The sequence below is a fragment of the Leuciscus leuciscus genome (assembly GCF_965113295.1).
Source record: "Leuciscus leuciscus genome assembly, chromosome: 6".
Classification (NCBI taxonomy): Eukaryota; Metazoa; Chordata; class Actinopteri; order Cypriniformes; family Leuciscidae; genus Leuciscus; species Leuciscus leuciscus.
Window position 1 is genome coordinate 37,611,903 of NC_138730.1, and position 19,558 is coordinate 37,631,460.

The following is a 19,558-nucleotide window of genomic DNA, read 5'->3' on the forward strand; positions in this document are numbered from 1 at the left end:
ACATAATATGACATACAGTATATGATTAAAAATACATTGCTATTTTTAATTAATTATACATATGCTAATATTATGCTATTTATATATGTGGTTTTGCAGCATGTCCCTTAAAATATTCTGTTGGAACATAATCAGGTGTTTTTCTTTTTTGTTTGTTCCAAAATATTTACATATAATTTAAAGTCATTTTTAAAATGTGATAAATTTGGTTTGCATTGAGCCCACTTCTTTTTATGTATATGGTCCTAACAAAATAAATACCTGTAATATATTGCTTCTATTCTAGTAAATCACGTGACTGCAAACAAATGAAAGTGAAATTGAAATCAAAAGACGTGGAAAAACAGGAAAAATAATTGAAAAAGGTCCAGACTTCTTGGCGCTGCAATAGGCCTACTGATCATGAGTTCTTCAAACCCACCTCCTGCTGCTGTATAATAAAAAAGACAATGTATAAACATGTTAACAAACGTTAAATAATCTTACTTAGTATAATTAATTGTTACAATTTAAAACAGTTAGACAAAACGTTAATTATATCCATATTAAATCAACATACGACCAACTTAATAGCCTCAAAGTCATGCCGCAGGACTGCAGCAACATGTTTTCCGGAAATTCCCCTCTGGTAACTCTGGGAGGCAGGACACTTTTGAGACGGAGATGACCACAAACAATTACCACCCTTAAATATTATGCACACTGCTTGAAGTTCAGTCAGAACCATCTGAGACACAAAGAAAGCAGCGGTAAGTTCTAATTTGTATTCTTTTTTATTTTATTTTTTAAATTTACTTTAGCAGACACAGAGTGTTTCTTCAACTTGACTACTGCATATAGGCCTAAACGTCTGGCTTTCTAACTCACATAAACATAATAGGCCTAATCTAATTTTTGTCATTTATATGTTTGTAAAATGCTTTTCATATTTCAAGACTGAAAGTGCACGGGCTTAGCCATTCAAATCTATTCATAAAAAAAAAAAGTTTATAAGGACGTTTTAAAATTATTTTTATATAACAAAAAGGAGGGGGGGGGGGGGGGGGGGGGGGGGGAACTGCGATCAGTTTGAATAAAATACAGTCACTGCTGGTACATAGAGCCAAAAAACTGAAGAAACACCCAATATTTTTAGTTTAGTTGTTTGAATTATTTTTTTTTTTTTTTGTAAAATTCTCTTTTAGAAATATTTATCTTTTGAAAGAATAAGCCAATAACTACGGAGCCCCTAAAGGGTGGTGGAAAAATTTGGGATGGGAGAAAAAAGTTTCTTCCCCCGAGAAACTTAACTCTAAACTTATTCTCACGCAAAACTTTTGCGTTCCCTATAGCAAAAGATATTTGCGTTCCCACGCAAAAACTGTTGTGAGCTCGGACAGACACTTCCTGTTCCACCCCTATGGTTCCACCACGTCCTTAAATTTAGGGGTTCCGTAAATAACATCTCTTTGGTATTTCAGACCAAACTCTAATGGAAACTATGTTCATACTGTAGTAATATCTTAGGTGGGGCTGTGTCATATTCAGTCGGTTTCAATAGTCTGGTAACCATGGGAGTCTTAGCGTAGTGGCTCCGAGTTTTTGGAAAATTTTCCAAATTTTCCAGTGCATTTTTACCTTTACAAATACCTTTATAAAATAAATAATACTTAAAAAAAAAAAAAAAAAAAAAAAGTTCAATAGAGAAATAAGCAATGAAGGTAAAAACGAAATATTAAATTAAAACCGCCAGTAGGTGGTGAGTCATCGAGTCATTCATTCACTCAGTAATGAAGCAAGTGGCTGCTGTATTTATGAATTAATCATTGAATCATTGACTCTAATGATTCGTTCAAAACCGCAGATTCGTTCACAATCATTGGTGTGTGCTGCAGTTCTGCTGTGGCTTTCGTTGGAGCTATTATTTTGTTGTAAAAATACTGACAACTGTGTTGAAAATGAACATCACTTAATATTAATATTTAGTTGGTTGAACTGTTGTATAAAATCGTTACATTTGCAATCGTGTGGATCTTCATATAATGTGATCAACATTAAAATAGGAACTCAAACAGGGTATGTCTTTGTATCGAAGAGAGTTTGAATCTTAGGCTATATCGATCTCCATGCACAGTCTGTGTCTATATTTGGTCTCCATGCTAGTAAGTGCTAAATCCATACTTTTACAAAGGTAACGTAGGCCTACATTGTCGAGAACGGTAGTAGGCTATAGCGCGATTTGCCGAGACCTATCATAGTCTATAGCCTACACGCTGCTTAAATGCAGAAGGTTTTGACCGCAAAAGATGAGGTAATCTGATCGGATGTCATGTATTTACAGCATTTTACCTGATAGAAATGCATGCTCAGTTTAAATCTTATTTTAAGGTGAGGTAGAATTAAACGAACGGCATTTTGTTCCCGTATTCCCTTCTGTCACCTCACGTACCCCAGTTTGAGAACCACTGCCTTTGCATATCTTTGTAAAGTGACCTTGGGTGTTGGAAAGGCACTATATAAATAATAATAATAATAATAATATTAAAAATAATAATAATTATTATTATTAACCACCTAAACACAATTTAACACAAACTGCATGATACCAGTGCTCTGTGAAAAAGTCAGTAATTTAATGCCATTACAAGGCTGAGGCATTCTTACACAAAAACAAACAAATTGCACAAACTTTCCATTTGCATTTGAAATTGAACTCAAACTGTTTGAGCGGCGCCCTAGCGCTCTCTATTGGCCAGCCGCCCCTGTTGTAGCCTATGTCTCTGTTTTGAAAACAAAAAGTGCTGTAAATAATACTGTAGCCAGGGAGCAGCACAGAGTTAACTGCTGCCCAGCACTGCAGCACTGCACATATTCTCCAGTTATTCCACTGAAGAAAAATGACACTATTAGAGCTGAAATGTAACTTAGTGATGGGAAAGACTTCCATAACAAAAAAACGAATTAATAACTATGACTGGAAAACAAATTCTGTCTAAATAAATTAATAATCATGCACGTGTTATTCTACAGAGCCTGTGTCTCGTTAATTGTATGTAGTTGCAGTTGTTTTTAAAGTTTATGCAGGCCTAAAGATATCTAATTTCTCTTAAATATAGCAGCAAATTTATAGACATATCCAACACGGACTTTAAACTCAAAGGGATTTGTGACTTCACCTGCCTGTCAATAAGGTTATCAATAATAAAGCAATATAACATGAGCAAGAGTTGAAATACCATGATGCAGCCCGGGCCTGTCCACAGTTTATCACAGCTATGCTTAAATTCAGACAGTGGTGCACTGTATGGTAAGTGTGGGTCTTTTTTCAATTGTGTATATGGTTTTTACTTAGGATCATGTCTTGTAGTAAGTATATGCCAGCTCCAGCGTGTCTCATCGAAAATGATGAAAATGGGAAGCTGTGTGTTAGGAAAGATGCCAAAGATATTCTGGATGGGATAAATGAGCCGGTGGTGGTGGTGTCTGTGGTGGGACTCTACCGTACGGGAAAGTCCTATCTTATGAACCGCCTGGCAGGACAACAGTCAGGTGAGAGAAACTGCTGAAAGTCTCTCAAGTGCAGTACATATTGATATGATAATGAGTACAGAATCTGAATGTGTGTAATATCTGAAAACAATAACTGCATCAAGTGTTTGAATTTTTTAAATAATAATAATAATATGATTGACTCAGGCTTTGCTCTCGGCAACACGGTTGAGTCAAAGACCAAAGGCATCTGGATGTGGTGTGTTCCTCACCCCAAAAAAGAAGGACACGCTCTGGTGCTGCTGGACACAGAGGGACTGGGTGATGTGGACAAGGTGAGCACATCACTAACTACTAATTCTAATTTCCCCATATCAGTTGCCATTTGTTTCCTGAGAAGGTACAGTAATGCATTGAATGGCGCTCTGAATGAAACTGTTTTGATCTAAAAACACTGATCCGTGTGTTTCAGGGAGACTCTAAGAATGACGGCTGGATTTTTTCTCTGGCTGTTCTGCTCAGCACCACTTTAGTGTACAACAGCCGTGGCACCATCGATAACGGTGCAGTGGAAAATCTGCAGTATCCTTTAACTTCCACATATAAGACCCTCTTTCATTAATGCAACCTTTGCAGGATGCTGTTATTTCTCAATGTGCTGCAGCTACGTTACTGAGCTCACCGAGCAGATCAAGATCAGATCGGCAAAAGCAGCAGAAGAGGAGGAAGATGAGGATTCTCAGTTTGTGCAGTTTTTCCCATCATTCATCTGGGTGGTTAGAGATTTCACCTTGGAACTGGTAATTGATGGAAACAAAGCAACAGAGGATGAGTACCTTGAGTTTGCCCTTCAGCTGAAGAAAGGTATTTTAGACAGAATTACATTTACAACCCTTGACACTTATTCTGGGAAGTCATTGAAATAACCATTGATGAATGCCATCTAGACTATTTTCTAAACTGGTACAATTCATTTTCTGACTTGACCACATATTTGTCTGCACACACAGCCTAATGTTGAATAATTGTTACCGATACTGCAATACATTTGTATAATTTTGTTTTGTTTTGTCTCAATCAATGTCTGAAAAACTTAAATGAAATGCCACTGATTTGGGAAAATGATTATTTCTCACAAATTACCTTTTTAGGTGTGGGTAAGAAAAAGAGTGACTACAATCTGCCTCGTGAATGTATCCGGCGTTATTAGGTTGCGAGGTGAATCTGGCGTAGATCGAACTTGTTGGTGCAGCACACAGATACTCAGTCTGATTTAGATCTGGGGAATTTAGAGGCCAGGGCAACACCTTGAACTCTTCATCATGTTCCTCAAACCATTCCTGAGCAATGTGTGCTGTTTGGCACTGTGCATTATCCTGCTGAAAGATGGAACACCATTGTCATGAAGGGGTACCTGGTGTGCAACATTGTTTAGGTGGCATGTGTCAAATTTACGTCCACATGAATGGCCGGACCCAGGGTTTCCCAGCAGAATATTGCCTAGAGAGCATCACACTCCCTCCACTGGCTTGTCATCGTCCCACAGTACATCCTGGTGCATCACTTCCCCAGGTAAACTGTGCAAACTTACGCAGCCGTCAACGTGATATAAAACAAAACGGGATTCGTCGACCCAGGCCAGGTCCGACGCCTGTGTGCCCATTGTAGGGCGATTTTGACGATGGACAGGGGTCATCATAGGCACTCTGATTGGTCTGCGTCTACACAGCCCCATACACAGCAGAGTGCACTGCACTGTGTGTTGTGACACTTACCTCCCTTACCTCCCATAACTATCATTCAATTTTTTTTGATTTGTGCCACAGAAGACCTTCTGTTGGCTCAGACCAGAGATTTTTTTTTGCACTCGTGCATCGATGTACCTTGGGTGCCCAACACCCTGTCACTGGTTTGTGGTTTGTCCCTCCCCAGACAGACCACTGTTGAGCAATCCTTAGCACTGTTGACTGCAAGCAAACCACAAGCCTTGCCTTTCAGAGATACTCTGACCCAGTCACCTTGCCATAACAATTTGGCCCTTGTCAAAGTTGCACAGATCTTTATTCCTGCCCATTTCTCCTGCATACATAGATTACGAGAACTGATTGTTTACTTAACCCTGGTGGGATGATCGTTTGCGGTTTACACTCGGGCTGTTTGGGGTCTCCAGAGACCCCAGGCAACAAAATGGAATTTTGTAACCAAAACAAATTTTTTTTTAAACAAATTTAATTGTACTCAGTTTATTAATGTTTTTACTCCACATTTATGCATTTTTATTTATTATATATTTTTTTAATTTATATAAATAAATAAATATTTTTTAAATAGGTTTTTATTAAAAGAAATTATGTAAAATTCACTTTATAAAAGACCCACATTTCTAAATTTCATTCATGGGGATAACATGGATAATTTCACATGGTTTAGTGTAAGATTTTTGCCTATCTTTAATGTTTTTCAGTTTTAAAAGTAAAAATTATCACTTTAACCAGTAGATGGCTACTATTTGCTATTTGCTATTTGAGTAAGACATCTTTTCACAAGTTTTTCCATTTGGATTCATATCTACATATTATGAAATCACAATTATAATAATAAAATATAGCTGCAAGCAGCAATACGGGGCCAAGCCCTTCAAGGCACAGCAAGCAAAAGCCGCTGTAGCGCAATGCGGAGCCAGAAGAGCAAAACATCAGAAATGTAATGTACATCAAGCACAGCAAGTACTGTAAGCACATCAATTACAGCAGCACAGCAAGCATTTAAGCACCAAAAGCAGTGCGGAGCCGGAAGAACAAAACATCAGAAATTAAATGTACATCAAGCACAGCAGCGCAGCAAGCATTTAAGCACCCATAGCAGTGCAGAGCCGCAAGAACAAAAACAGCAGAAATTAAATATAAATGTAAATGAAGCACAGCGAGCATTTAAGCACCAACAGCAGTGCAGAGCCGGAAGGAATTTAAATGACAACTTTAAAGTCGTCCCACATGGGACTCGAACCCACAACCAGAATGGTTCGGGATGCGAGATACATGGTTTAGCAGATTGCGCCACTCAGAGGACGTGAATTTCAAAGCAGCAGAGGAGAGGGTTCAGTTTGAGCATTGAAGCATCAACAGTAGTGCGGAGCCGGAAGAGCAAAAAGAGCAGAAATAGAATGTACATGAAGAAGAGATAGGTTTAGAAGTACTTATGGATGAAATCAAAACAAGCCGCTTTAGCGCAAAATATTAGAACAATGCAAGAATCAACACAATTTTTATGGTCATCCAACATGGTGTTCGAACCCACAACCAGAACAGCTCAGGATTAGTAACATATGGTTTAGCAGACTGCACCACTCAGAGGACATACAATCACAAACTGCAGAGGAGAGGGTTCAGTGTAAGAATGAGCACACAAAAGCAAGTTAACCAGATTAGCATGCTAAGCTAGCTTAATGCTAATGTAGCTTATAACATGGTACATCTAATCCTGGCAAAATAGATATCCTCGGATTCGACATGACGCAAGGAATCGATAGACACCAATTTTATGATTTTGTGACAAACTGTTCACAAGTTACAGCCTCTGAACCAATTATGGGTCGACCTCATTAAGTTTGCGACATCATAACTTTTTTTTTTCCAGTATAGCAAAAAAATCGGGGACAGTACTTTTATGCAGCTCGGTCCGAAGATCATTTGAGCACAAGTTTGGACAAAATTAGACCAATTTTGAAGGAGGAGTAGCAAAAAAAACTGTTTTACATTCGCTCCAATATGGCGGCCAGTCACATTGTTGAAAAATAACATATGAGATATCGTTGAAATCGGCATAAGCCAAGGAATACATTGACATAAAGAAATCAAATTTCAAGCAATGTTAGCAAAAGTTATAAGCGTTTCTTCAAAAAACAATGATATCTCTGGAACACTAGGTGGCGCTGTGATCAAACTTCTCATGTACCTTCGGGCCATGCTAATGACCATCCATACCAAATTTGGTGAAGAAATTTCAAATAGTTTAAAAGTTATTGCAAATTATGTCAAAATTCAAAATGGCGGACACGTGGTACATCCCATCACGACAAAATCAATATCCACGGATTCGTCATGACCCAAGGAATCGATAGACACCAAGTTTACAATTTTCTGACAATCCGTTCACAAGTTATTGGCCAAAATATGCATTTTCCATATCTCATGACCCATAGGTGGCGCTGTTCCCAACTTTGGCATGGAACCTCAGATCATGCTTCCGATGAAGTGTACCAATTTTCGTTTCGATTGATCAAAGTTTGGCCAAGCTATAGCTTCTGAACCAATTTTGGGTCAACCTCATTAAGTTTGCGACATCATAACTTTTTTTTTTTCCAGTATAGCAAAAAAATCGGGGACAGTACTTTTATGCGGCTCAGTCCAAAGATCATTTGAGCACATGTTTGGACAAAATTAGACCAATTTTGAAGGAGGAGTAGCGAAATAACTGCATACTGTACTTTTCAAAATGGCCACTACTGTAATGGGCGGAGTCTTAATGTAAGATATTGGTTCTGATCAGCATGATGAGATGAATCAGGTGTACTAAGTTTCATTTTTCTAGATCAAAGGGTTCAAAAGTTATAACCATTTCAATGTTGAATTTTTTAACTGCTGGTGGCGCTATAGAGTTGGTCCTAGAGGCTCAAAAATTGGTCCAATTACTATTCATTAGCATCACTAGAAGTGTACCAAATTTCATCATTTTCCTATGTACGGTTCATAGGGCTGCCATAGACTTCCATTTACGGAATAATAATAAGAAAACTAACAGATACAATAGGTGCCTCAGATTTGGCCCCTAAAAATACTTTTTGTCAAAGTTTAGTATTTTTTGTACTAAAAAAACCAACAACAACAGTTTTTCAATAATGTTACATTATGATTGAATCAAACTTGAACAAGATGTTACAAAGAGAAAAGTTGGAGTCTTTAGAGTTTTTATTTATTTCAAACATTGTTTTTACATACAATTCTAAGAATTTAAAGTGTGCCACTTCATTTCTGTCTATGTGTGTTCTGTGTTGTTTCTGATATTGAAGATTATTTGTATCCATTTTCTAAGCGGGTCTGATCGCGCGGGTCTTTGCCAAGCTAAACCTTGACAAAAAGTCATTTTTATTGTTATAATTTTGATTTCATAATATGTAGATAACTGGAAAAACTTGTGAAAAGATCTTTCAGTGTCTTTCAGTCAGTCAAATAGCAAATAGTGGAGCTCTGCAGCCATCAACCGGTTAAAGTGATAATTTTAAAACTGCTTTTAAAAACTTTTAAAACTGCATTTTCCAAAGGATGGGCAAAAATCTTACTCTATACCATGTCAAATTATCCATGTTGTTAGAGCCATAACTACATTAATAATTTTGTGATATTTTTACTTATATTAAGAGTGATTATGTTTTTTGATAAATGCATATGTTGTGTTATTTGCATTGTATCGCGAGATTTTGACTAGTTTCACGTGATACGCACGTGTAATTTTTTGTTGAAGAATAAGGAAGAAGAAAGGGTTGAGGCTAGACAGTCTTTTGACCGTGAAAAGGATCGAATTCATGTTATTGGAACGTGAATAAGTGTATAATTTTATTTTGTGTTTGATTTTTCTTACAATGTAACCTGACAACGGAAAAGTAAAGTTTACAAGACAAATTATGGATTCACGCGTCAAATCCTTTGTGCTACACCCTTATAGAAATGGCGAAGAACAAAAAACGGCTCAGATCGCCATTACATTATAGTCAAAAGACTTCTTCACATTGGAATTGCGTGAAGTGGAAATCGGTTTGCCAGGATTGATGATGCAATGGACACCGGAAAGGATTTTCAAGGATTATGAACAGTCATGGTGTATGAGCGGAACAAACTGCGAGTTTGAGATTATTGCGACGGACGAAACTGAAAGTAAGTTAACCTAACGTTTACCAGGATACGCGCGGATTTCCCGGTCTGGACTATTTGGATGTATAGATATTTATACTTGTTTCTTCAAGTTGAAACTGGACTCTTAATACAATTTAAAAGGTAATTTTGTTGTTACTTTTTTTTCCCAATTCATTGATTTTTGACTCGCTGTTGAATTATGGATGACGCAGAAGAAATTGCCGACTCAGATAAAGATGGCCACAAGAGGGCGGTCAAGTACACGCATAAAGCGCAGGAGGAGCGTTTGAACAGACTCATTAATTTGAGAAAGTCAAAAATGGCTCAAATTACCATTCAAATGAAAGAAATCGACAAATTAAAAGAAAATGATGCCAATGTGGAAAGAATAGAACAAGAAGTTCTTATAACACTCACCAAATTGTATCAGGAGTTCATTGAGTTGAATGAAAATGTTCAAGAGCTTTTGCTGGATGAGGAAAAGGAGGATGATCAACATATCTGGTTTGAGCCAAAATCATCAAAAATCAGGGATTTTGTTATTGCTACTGAACAGTGGATTGAACATGTAAAGGATGAAAGTGCTGCAAAAAATGATAACATTGAACCAGGTGACAGTGTCTCTGAAGTTGCATCAGCAGTAAAAAAAAAGAGAAGAGCAGGTTCATCAGCTGGACATAGTTCTGGCGCATCATCATCAGCCACCAGTTCAAGTTCTATTTTACGAGTGAAAGAAGAGGCTGAGAAAGCTGCTCTGTTGGCAAAAGCTGCTGCTTTAAAAAAGAAACAAGCTCTACAGGTAGAAGAGATAAACCTGAAAGCTAAACTGGAGCAATTAGAACTGCAGACAGCAATTGCTGTTTCTAACGCAAAACTGAAAGTTTATGATGAACATGAAAATTCTGGTGAATCAGTGCAAAAATATGTTCAACCAGAGCATGCATTGGATGAAAGGAGGTCAGGACTTAAGAAAGATCTTGACGATGAAAGTTCTGATGTTCAAGCTGCAACCAGAAGAAAACAAAAGCCTGTCGCTGAACAAACTCGACTTCATAATGCCAGTCAACATTTTCCAAAATCTGAAAGCTCAGGAGACAATTTATTTCAAATAATGCAAAGACAAAATGAGATCACACAAATGCTAGTAAAGCAACAAAATATGTCCCAACTACCGCAAAGAGATGTCCCAATCTTCCTTGGTGATCCTCTTAACTTCAGATCGTTTATGCGAGCCTTTGACAATAGCATAGACAGTAAAACTGAGAACGCCAAGGACAAGCTGTTCTATTTGGAGCAATATACCAGTGGTGAACCGCAAGACCTGGTAAGGAGTTGTGGACATATGAGTGCAGAAAATGGATATAAAGAGGCAAGAAGATTATTGCAACATCATTACGGTGATGAACTCAAAATTGCTTCAGCGTACATTGAGAAGGCATTAAAATGGCCTCAGATCAAAACGGAAGACGGGAAGATGCTAAATGCATATGCTCTTTTCTTGATTGGATGCCGCAACACTATGCAAGATGTAGATTACATGGCTGAAATGGACAACCCTACAAACCTGAGGGTTATCATCTCCAAGCTTCCATACAAAATGAGAGAGAATTGGAGAAACGTGGCATATGATATTCATGAAAGAACGGGCAGAAGAGCTAGGTTTCCTGACTTAGTGCAATATATCGACCGTCAAGCCAAAGTAAAAAATGACCCCTTGTTTGGAGACATTCAGGAGATAGCAAGTGCTGATGTTGGGAAGAAAAGCAAAGCTTCTGACTTTAAGAACAAAAGGGTTACTACTAAGGGAAGTAGTTTCGTTACAAGTGTCTGTACTGATCAGAAAAAAGAAAGTGAGACTAAGAAAGAAACAAAACCTCAATTTGACAAAACCGTTCATGTCACCTGCGTGTTCTGTCAAAAGAATCATGCCTTAAATTCCTGTTTCAAGTTTAAGGAACAAGCACACAAAGATAAAATTGAGTTTTTGAAAACAAAAGGACTGTGCTTTGGATGTCTCACACAAGGACACTTAAGCAGAGACTGCAAGAAAAGACTTATTTGTCATGAATGTTCCAAGATGCACCCAAGTATTTTGCATATTACAAAGGAAAACAGTCCCACATCCAGCAGTTGTGATGAGAACAAAATTAGCAAGAGAACAACTTCCATAGACCATGAAACTTGTGGATACACTGGGGCCGGAAACAGTGAATGCATTCTTGCTATAGTTCCAGTCAAGATCAAGTCAAAGAAAAGCGACAAAATAGTAAAGACATATGCTTTCATTGATCAAGGGAGTTCTGCAACATTTTGCACCGAGTCTTTAATGAGAGAGTTAAACTTGAGAGGCAGAAAGACAGAAATTCTTCTTCGTACTATGGGACAAGAAAAACCTGTTCATAGTCACATTCTGTCAGACCTGGAAATAAGTGGTTTAGAAAGCGAAGACTACATAGAACTTCCAAAAATGTTCACTCAGAAAGAGATTCCGGTAAAACAGGAAAACATCCCTCAACAACAGGACCTGGAAAGATGGCCTTATTTGAGACAAGTTATCCTTCCTCATCTCAATGCAGAAGTAGGTCTACTGATTGGCGCTAATGTGCATAAGGCAATAGAACCATGGCAAATAATAAACAGTGAAGGAAATGGACCTTATGCTCTTAGGACGGCATTAGGATGGATAGTGAATGGGCCTTTACGAACAGATGTGAGCACCGAATCGGACCAGGTCAAAACTCCAAGTTGCACAGTGAACAGGATTGCAGTGGTGGACATTGAAACGATGTTAGTAGAGCAATTCAATGCAGATTTCCCTGAACGTAATTATAGTGAAAAGGCTGAAATGTCACAAGAAGACCTAAAGTTCATGCAGTGCGTTGAACAGTCGGTACAGTATAAAGATGGACATTACTGTATTGAATTACCTTTTAAGAATGACCCTGATAAGCTGCCCAACAACAGATGCATAGCAGAACAAAGAGCCATCAGTCTCAAAAGGAAGCTCAGCAGGAACCCAGAGTTTCACAAAGACTATAAAGCTTTAATGTCAGACATAATTGACAGAGGCTATGCTAAAAAAGTGCCTTTAGAACAACTGGAACGCAAAGACAGAGTGTGGTATATTCCACACCATGGGATATATCACCCGAAAAAGAACAAAATCAGAGTTGTTTTTGACTGCACTGCGACTTACCAGGGCTTCTCACTGAATAATCAACTGTTGCAGGGACCTGACCTGACCAATACCCTCATTGGTGTGCTAAATCGATTCAGACAAGAGCCAATTGCTATCATGGCAGACATTGAATCGATGTTTTACCAAGTTAGAGTCCCAGATTATGATTCAGATCTTTTGCGATTTTTGTGGTGGCCTGAAGGAGATCTAGATAAGCCTACAGAGGAATACAGGATGACAGTACACCTGTTCGGAGCAACCTCGTCTCCCAGTTGTGCATGCTTCGCTTTGCGAAAGGCTGCAATGGATGGTAAAACAGAGGAAACAGCTGAAGCGGCCAATACTATTCTCCAAAACTTTTACATGGATGATTGCTTAAAATCTGTCGCCTCTGAGGAGGCAGCAATCAAACTATCACGAAGTCTGATATCTATGTGCTCTAAAGGTGGATTCAATTTGACTAAGTGGGTGAGCAATAACAGAGAAGTCCTATTATCATTTCCAGAAAAGGAAAGATCCAAAGAGGTAGGGGAATTAGATTTCAACAAAAGCAATCTACCAATTGAAAGAGCTCTGGGTGTACGGTGGTGCACAGAATCAGATACATTCAGGTTCTCCATCAACATACAGGAGAAACCTGCTACGAGAAGAGGAATGCTTTCAGTAGTGAATTCCATATATGATCCTCTTGGTCTTGTAGCACCCTGTATCCTTCCAGCGAAACTCATGTTGAGACAACTGTGCAAAGACAAATTAGGCTGGGATCAGAACATGCCGGAAAAGCAAGCGCAAAAATGGTTCACGTGGCAAAAGGACATACAACAATTGTCAAACTTCAGTGTAAGCAGATGCTTCAAGCCAGACAATTTTGGAACTACTAAGTCTGCTCAATTACATCATTTCGCAGATGCAAGTGAAAATGGATATGGAACCGTTTCTTATCTAGTACTCACAAATGATCAAGGAGAAAAACACTGTTCATTCGTAATGGGTAAATCCAGAGTTGCGCCTCTGAAGCAGGTAACAATCCCTAGAATGGAGTTGACTGCAGCAGTTGTTGCAGCGAAAATGGACAGAATGTTAAAACAAGAGCTTCAGTTACAACTCAAAGATTCTATGTTCTGGACTGATAGCCTCACAGTACTGCAATGTATTGAGAATGAAGCCTCACGGTTTAAAACATTTGTTGCCAATAGGGTTTCCTTCATCAGAGAAGCTTCTGAGCCCTCACAGTGGAGGTATGTCAACACCTTGCTAAACCCAGCCGACATGGCCTCTAGAGGCATCAAAGTGGAAAACTTCATGAAAAAGGTAAATTGGGTCAAAGGACCAGAATTCCTTTGCAAACATGAAAGTGAGTGGCCTTGGCGACCAGATCAGGCAGGTGCAATGGAAGTGGAATTGAAAAAATCAGCTGTAGTAAATTGTGTCAGTGCTACAGGAAAAGCGAAACCTCTGGATAAACTGATTGAGTATTATTCAGAATGGTACAGATTGAAGAGAGCAATCGCTTGGATGTTGAGGCTGAAGGAAATACTCCAACACCTATCAAACAAGAGACGTGAAATTCAAGCTACCATAAATCAAACTGAAAATAATCCAAACAGACAACAAGCACCTTTCCAAACTCAAATGTTCAAGTGGAAACAGACACTGACCAAAAAACCTCTTTCAGTAGAAGATGTGGAAAATGCAGAACTGAGTCTGATTCGTTACAGTCAAAGACAGACATTCCCTGACGAATTCAAGTCTTTGCAAAGCAGTAACCATGTCAAAAGAAGTAGTCCTTTGTACAAACTAGACCCACTGGTGCAAGATGGCATAATACGAGTAGGTGGTCGTTTAAATCAGTCAGCAATGCCAGAATCTGCTAAGCATCCAGCAATTCTTGATAAAAAGCAGCATGTAACGTCTTTGATTCTGAAGGATATACACAAAAACACAGGACATAGTGGCAGAAATCAAATCCTTGCAAAACTACGACACAAATTTTGGGTTGCTGCTGCCAGTACAGCCATATGGAAGTTGATTTCTAAATGCACAGTGTGCAGAAGATTAAATGCCAAAGTTAACGAACAAAAAATGGCAGATCTACCAAGAGATCGTGTATTGCCAGATAATCCTCCCTTTACGCATACAGGAGTGGATTACTTTGGTCCTTTCTCAATAAAGCGAGGACGCAGCATTGTAAAGAGGTATGGAGTGTTGTTTACATGTCTGAACATAAGAGCAGTTCATATTGAGGTGGCCAACAGTCTTGATACCTCATCGTGCATAAACGCCATACGACGCTTCATCTGCAGAAGAGGGCAGGTGTCTACGATTCGATCGGACAATGGTACAAATTTCGTGGGTGCTGAAAGAGAGCTTAAAGAAGCTATTCAAGAATTAAACCATTCCAAATTAGCTGAAGTTCTTGTCCAAAAGGGAATCAGGTGGATCTTCAATACCCCGGCAGCATCGCATCAAGGAGGAGTGTGGGAGAGACAAATCCGCACAGTTCGAAAGATTTTGAATTCTGTATTGAATCAACAGATGTTAGACGATGAGGGGCTTCACACAGTCTTGTGTGAAGTTGAAGCATTATAAACGACCGACCGATTACTAAAGCATCAGATGACCCAAATGACCTGGAGCCTCTGACTCCGAATCATCTGCTGCTTATGAAAAAACAACCAGCCTTGCCACCAGGAGTTTTTGTGAAAGAGGACTGTTATTCACGTAGAAGGTGGAGGCAAATTCAATACATGGCGGACCTCTTTTGGTCTAGATGGACTAAGGAATATCTGCCGTTACTTCAAGAACGACAGAAGTGGCAGAAATTGAAAAGAAACATGGTACCTGGTGACATTGTTCTCATTGTGGATAATTCTGCTCCAAGAAATTCGTGGATTATGGGAAGAGTCCTCAGGACCATACCAGATGCTTCTGGTACTGTCCGCCGTGCTTGTGTTCAGACAAAAACTTGTCAACTGGAAAGGCCTATAACAAAACTCTGCTTATTGCAAGAAGCAGATGAAGAATAAGACTTCATAAAGACTGTGAACAGAAATTTCATAGAAAATTTGAATTTTCTAAAAGAAATGTTTAAAAGAAAAGGAAGTATTGTTATGACTCTATTCAAATATTGAACAAGATAATTGTTATGCTTTCGGCATAGACAATTAGGGGCCGGAGTGTTAGAGCCATAACTACATTAATAATTTTGTGATATTTTTACTTATATTAAGAGTGATTATGTTTTTTGATAAATGCATATGTTGTGTTATTTGCATTGTATCGCGAGATTTTGACTAGTTTCACGTGATACGCACGTGTAATTTTTTGTTGAAGAATAAGGAAGAAGAAAGGGTTGAGGCTAGACAGTCTTTTGACCGTGAAAAGGATCGAATTCATGTTATTGGAACGTGAATAAGTGTATAATTTTATTTTGTGTTTGATTTTTCTTACAATGTAACCTGACAACGGAAAAGTAAAGTTTACAAGACAAATTATGGATTCACGCGTCAAATCCTTTGTGCTACACCCTTATAGAAATGGCGAAGAACAAAAAACGGCTCAGATCGCCATTACACATGTTATCCCCATGAATAAAAAGTTAGAAATGTGGGTCTTTATAAAGTGAATTTTACATAAAAAGCTGGTTTTCATTTATTTATATATATATATATATATATTTTTTTTACTCCAAAAAACTGCACAAATGTGGAGTAAAAACATTAATAAACAGAGTAAAATTACATTTGTTTAAAAAACAACAACAATTATTTTGTTATACAATTAGATTTTGTTGCCTGGGGTCTCTGGAGACCCCAAACAGCACAAGTGTGACTTTCTTCCCACACTAACATAAATTTGTAGATCTAGAAAGTGTTGACAACTGTACAAAGTTTCATGCCATTTGGACAAATATCTTTTTTTTTTTAATTCAGCAAACGTCATTTGGGCTCAACAGCATTAATCTAATAATCTACCCAGACCTTAATATGTGGCCTTGTTAGGAGATGATCAACGATATTCGCTTCACCTGTGACTGGTCATAATGTTTTGGCTCATCAGTGTATCTGGAAAATTCATGTGGCATTGAAATGAGTGGTAATGCTAGCTTTTTCCATGTACTATAGACTGTCAGGTTGGAGATTGTTTCGTTAATATTTGGTGACCACACAGCTAATTCACACAACAACGCACAAACACAGTGTCCAATACATTCAGTCTTTGTACTAGTGTATTTATGCATGTTTGAGATTTTATTTCTGTTTTTCTGTTTATAGAAAGCTGTAAGCATGTACTATGTAGACTTGCTGGAAGATAATAAGATGACATCGGAAAGAAAGTGTAAAGATCTGCTGAATAATTTGTTCTCCGATATGAATAAACGGCTGCAGAATGGGGAGTACAGTCAGTCTGGAGGACATGAACTCTACTGCAGAGACAGAGACGCCATCGTTGAACAGTACCGCAGAGAACCCAACAAAGGTGTAAGGGTGAGAACCCTTTCAGTGTGTATTTGTGAGTGTAGGCATTTGTGTATCTTAGTGCCATTGAGTGAATGTGTTTGTATAATAGGGCTCTCTTTACACCTGGCATTAACATGGTTTGTATCCTCACAGTCTCTGTATTCTGTTTACACTGTCATTCCAATTATTCTCCATTATGGATGGATAGAAATCTGATTATGCTTTATAAGCAAAATGCAAATCAGTATTATGTATTTCATGACGTTAACCAAATTTTAAAAACACTTGCATTTCTTTTCTTTACGAACCCCTCAGTAAAGGATGCAAAAGTAAAGAAAATGTGAGAAAAACGAGATCCCAAGTATAATCTAAACGCAATAATCAAAATTTTCTGATTAAATTACTAAATAAGTTCAGTGTCTGTTGTGAAATAAAAAAAAAAAACATACAGACTCAATGGTGATGGATATGATTATTAGCAGTGTAACCTCATTAAATATTACTTGTATAACTGAAAAATGTAGTTAAGAAAAACACATTTGCATTTGAATCTTCATTAAATGTATTCATGATCCAAATCCAGTGGGTTCCCAGGACTGGATATAAAAACCACTGGTTTTAAAATATGTATGTTTATATGTAGGCTGAGGCTGTGCTGAATGAGTTTCTGAAAGAGCGGGGACCTGAAGCAAGCGCCACCCTCACAGACACCAAACTCACTGAAAATGAGAGACAAATTAAAGGTAATTTATTTTAAGTACAACACAACATCAGAGGCTTTTTGAGGAAAATGAGATTTGTGGTTGAGGTTAATTTATCACATCATTTATCTCTCTCTCTCTCTCTCTCTGTCTTGACTGAATGTTCAGAGGAGAAGGAGAACGCGGCTCTGTTGAAACAGAAATATAAAGAGGAAGAGGAGAAACGAATTGAGAGTGAACGAATGTCTGCGGCAGAGAATGAGCGACATGAGGATAGGGTGAGGCAGATGGAGGAGAAGTTCAAGATGGAGATGGAGCAGCGGCAGCAGGAGATGGACAGAGCCATTGAGAGCAAACTGAAGGAGCAGGAGAAGATGCTAAACAAAGGCTTTGAGGAGAGAGCTACAAATCTTCAAGAAGAAATTAAGAAGTTAAATGATGAAAAGAAATGCTTACGTGATGGTGGCGGCGGCATTTTTAAGTATTATGTGATGCCATTTATCGGCCCTCTTGTAGAAATGGTTCCCAACCTCCTTATGCAGAGATCAATGATTAAATGCCTCAAAGCTAAACGTTAAACGTTAAAAACCTGATACAAAACAATGTCTGACTCATATTTTCCATTCACTGACAAATCTACATTCTAACCTTCAAAGACTAACAAAAGCATGAGCTTTATAGGGCAGGTAGTTAATGAGCTGATAATTCTGAACATATGCACCCTTAAAAGTGCAGTGTATAATTTCTACACCATTAGCGACACCTATTGAATTAGCAAAATATGAAGAGCATGTTATTCGATTCACCTTCCATCATTTGGACAAACAGGTAGTTCCTCCCGACTCAAACTTACACAATTTGGTGGTGTAGAAAATATGCATTACATTCACACAAAAAAAAAACATTCACTGGAGTTGGTGGTTTGAATCCAAAATATCTGCTCTATCTGCCATTGATCGGAATTTTTTTTTAGTAATGTGAAAATGCCGTTTGCTCGGGTTTAAAATCAGCCTGCGCCATTCTTAATATTCCACATATGGTACGGGTTGATCTTTGAGTACTATGATGGGATTGCCCGTACATCGTGGACAGTTCTGCTTTATCTTGTGTATAAATATGATCCTTCTTCCTTAATAAACTTGAGAATGTTATGGTACTGTCTCTGAGTCTGCTTGATCATTCTCCCGTGAACTCGCACTGCTGCCACACATCACAAGAGTTGAGGCATCTGTTTCCAACTAATAACTGATAGCTTCAAGGCTGCAGATAGTCTTCCTGCAAATGAATCTAACTGGTGCTTAAACTGGGAAAGGAATTTGTTCAGACTCTAAACAAGATTTGCAGAAGGTTGTTGGGACATAATGATGAAGTGACCTTGAGCTTGACAGCTTGAGTTTTCAAAAGGGATCTTTTCTAGTCTAAGGGGTTCAGTGTTTTGAGTCAAAATAATTATGCATTTGAAATCATCTTTGACTTGTCATCTGATATAGTATTTTTAAATTAGAAATACAGTAGGCCTATCTTTTGTGGTATGGTAAACATGTACCAGTCTATCTGTTCTATGGGAAAATCCTGTCTGTATAGTATTCAACTAGTATTTTCTATCAATATTAGAAACCTTTGAAGAATAATGTTATAAAGAGATAAATATATATTTATATATAATAAATAAATATTAAATAAAAAATAAATAAAAAATATTGTACTTGCAGCACCACCATTAAAAAGAAAGCAAGATGATAATGAAATAGCCTAATTGTGAAGAGTTTGGTGATGAGCCAAAAAAAGATGAGGAGATGAGGTCATTGGTGTATAAAAACGGAAGAAGCGATTGGGACTGGC

The 19,558-nt window shown here is 38.0% G+C and overlaps 1 pseudogene across 1 annotated transcript; it reads left to right on the top strand.

Annotated features, from left to right (window-relative positions):
* Positions 1-3,148: 3,148 nt before the first annotated feature.
* On the top strand, positions 3,149-18,872 carry LOC309501554 (guanylate-binding protein 7-like; annotated as a pseudogene). The gene is made up of 8 exons (XR_014211800.1): positions 3,149-3,528; positions 3,676-3,803; positions 3,941-4,050; positions 4,133-4,332; positions 4,620-4,686; positions 16,830-17,042; positions 17,659-17,758; positions 17,885-18,872. The product of XR_014211800.1 is annotated as a guanylate-binding protein 7-like (transcript).
* Positions 18,873-19,558: the final 686 nt, after the last annotated feature.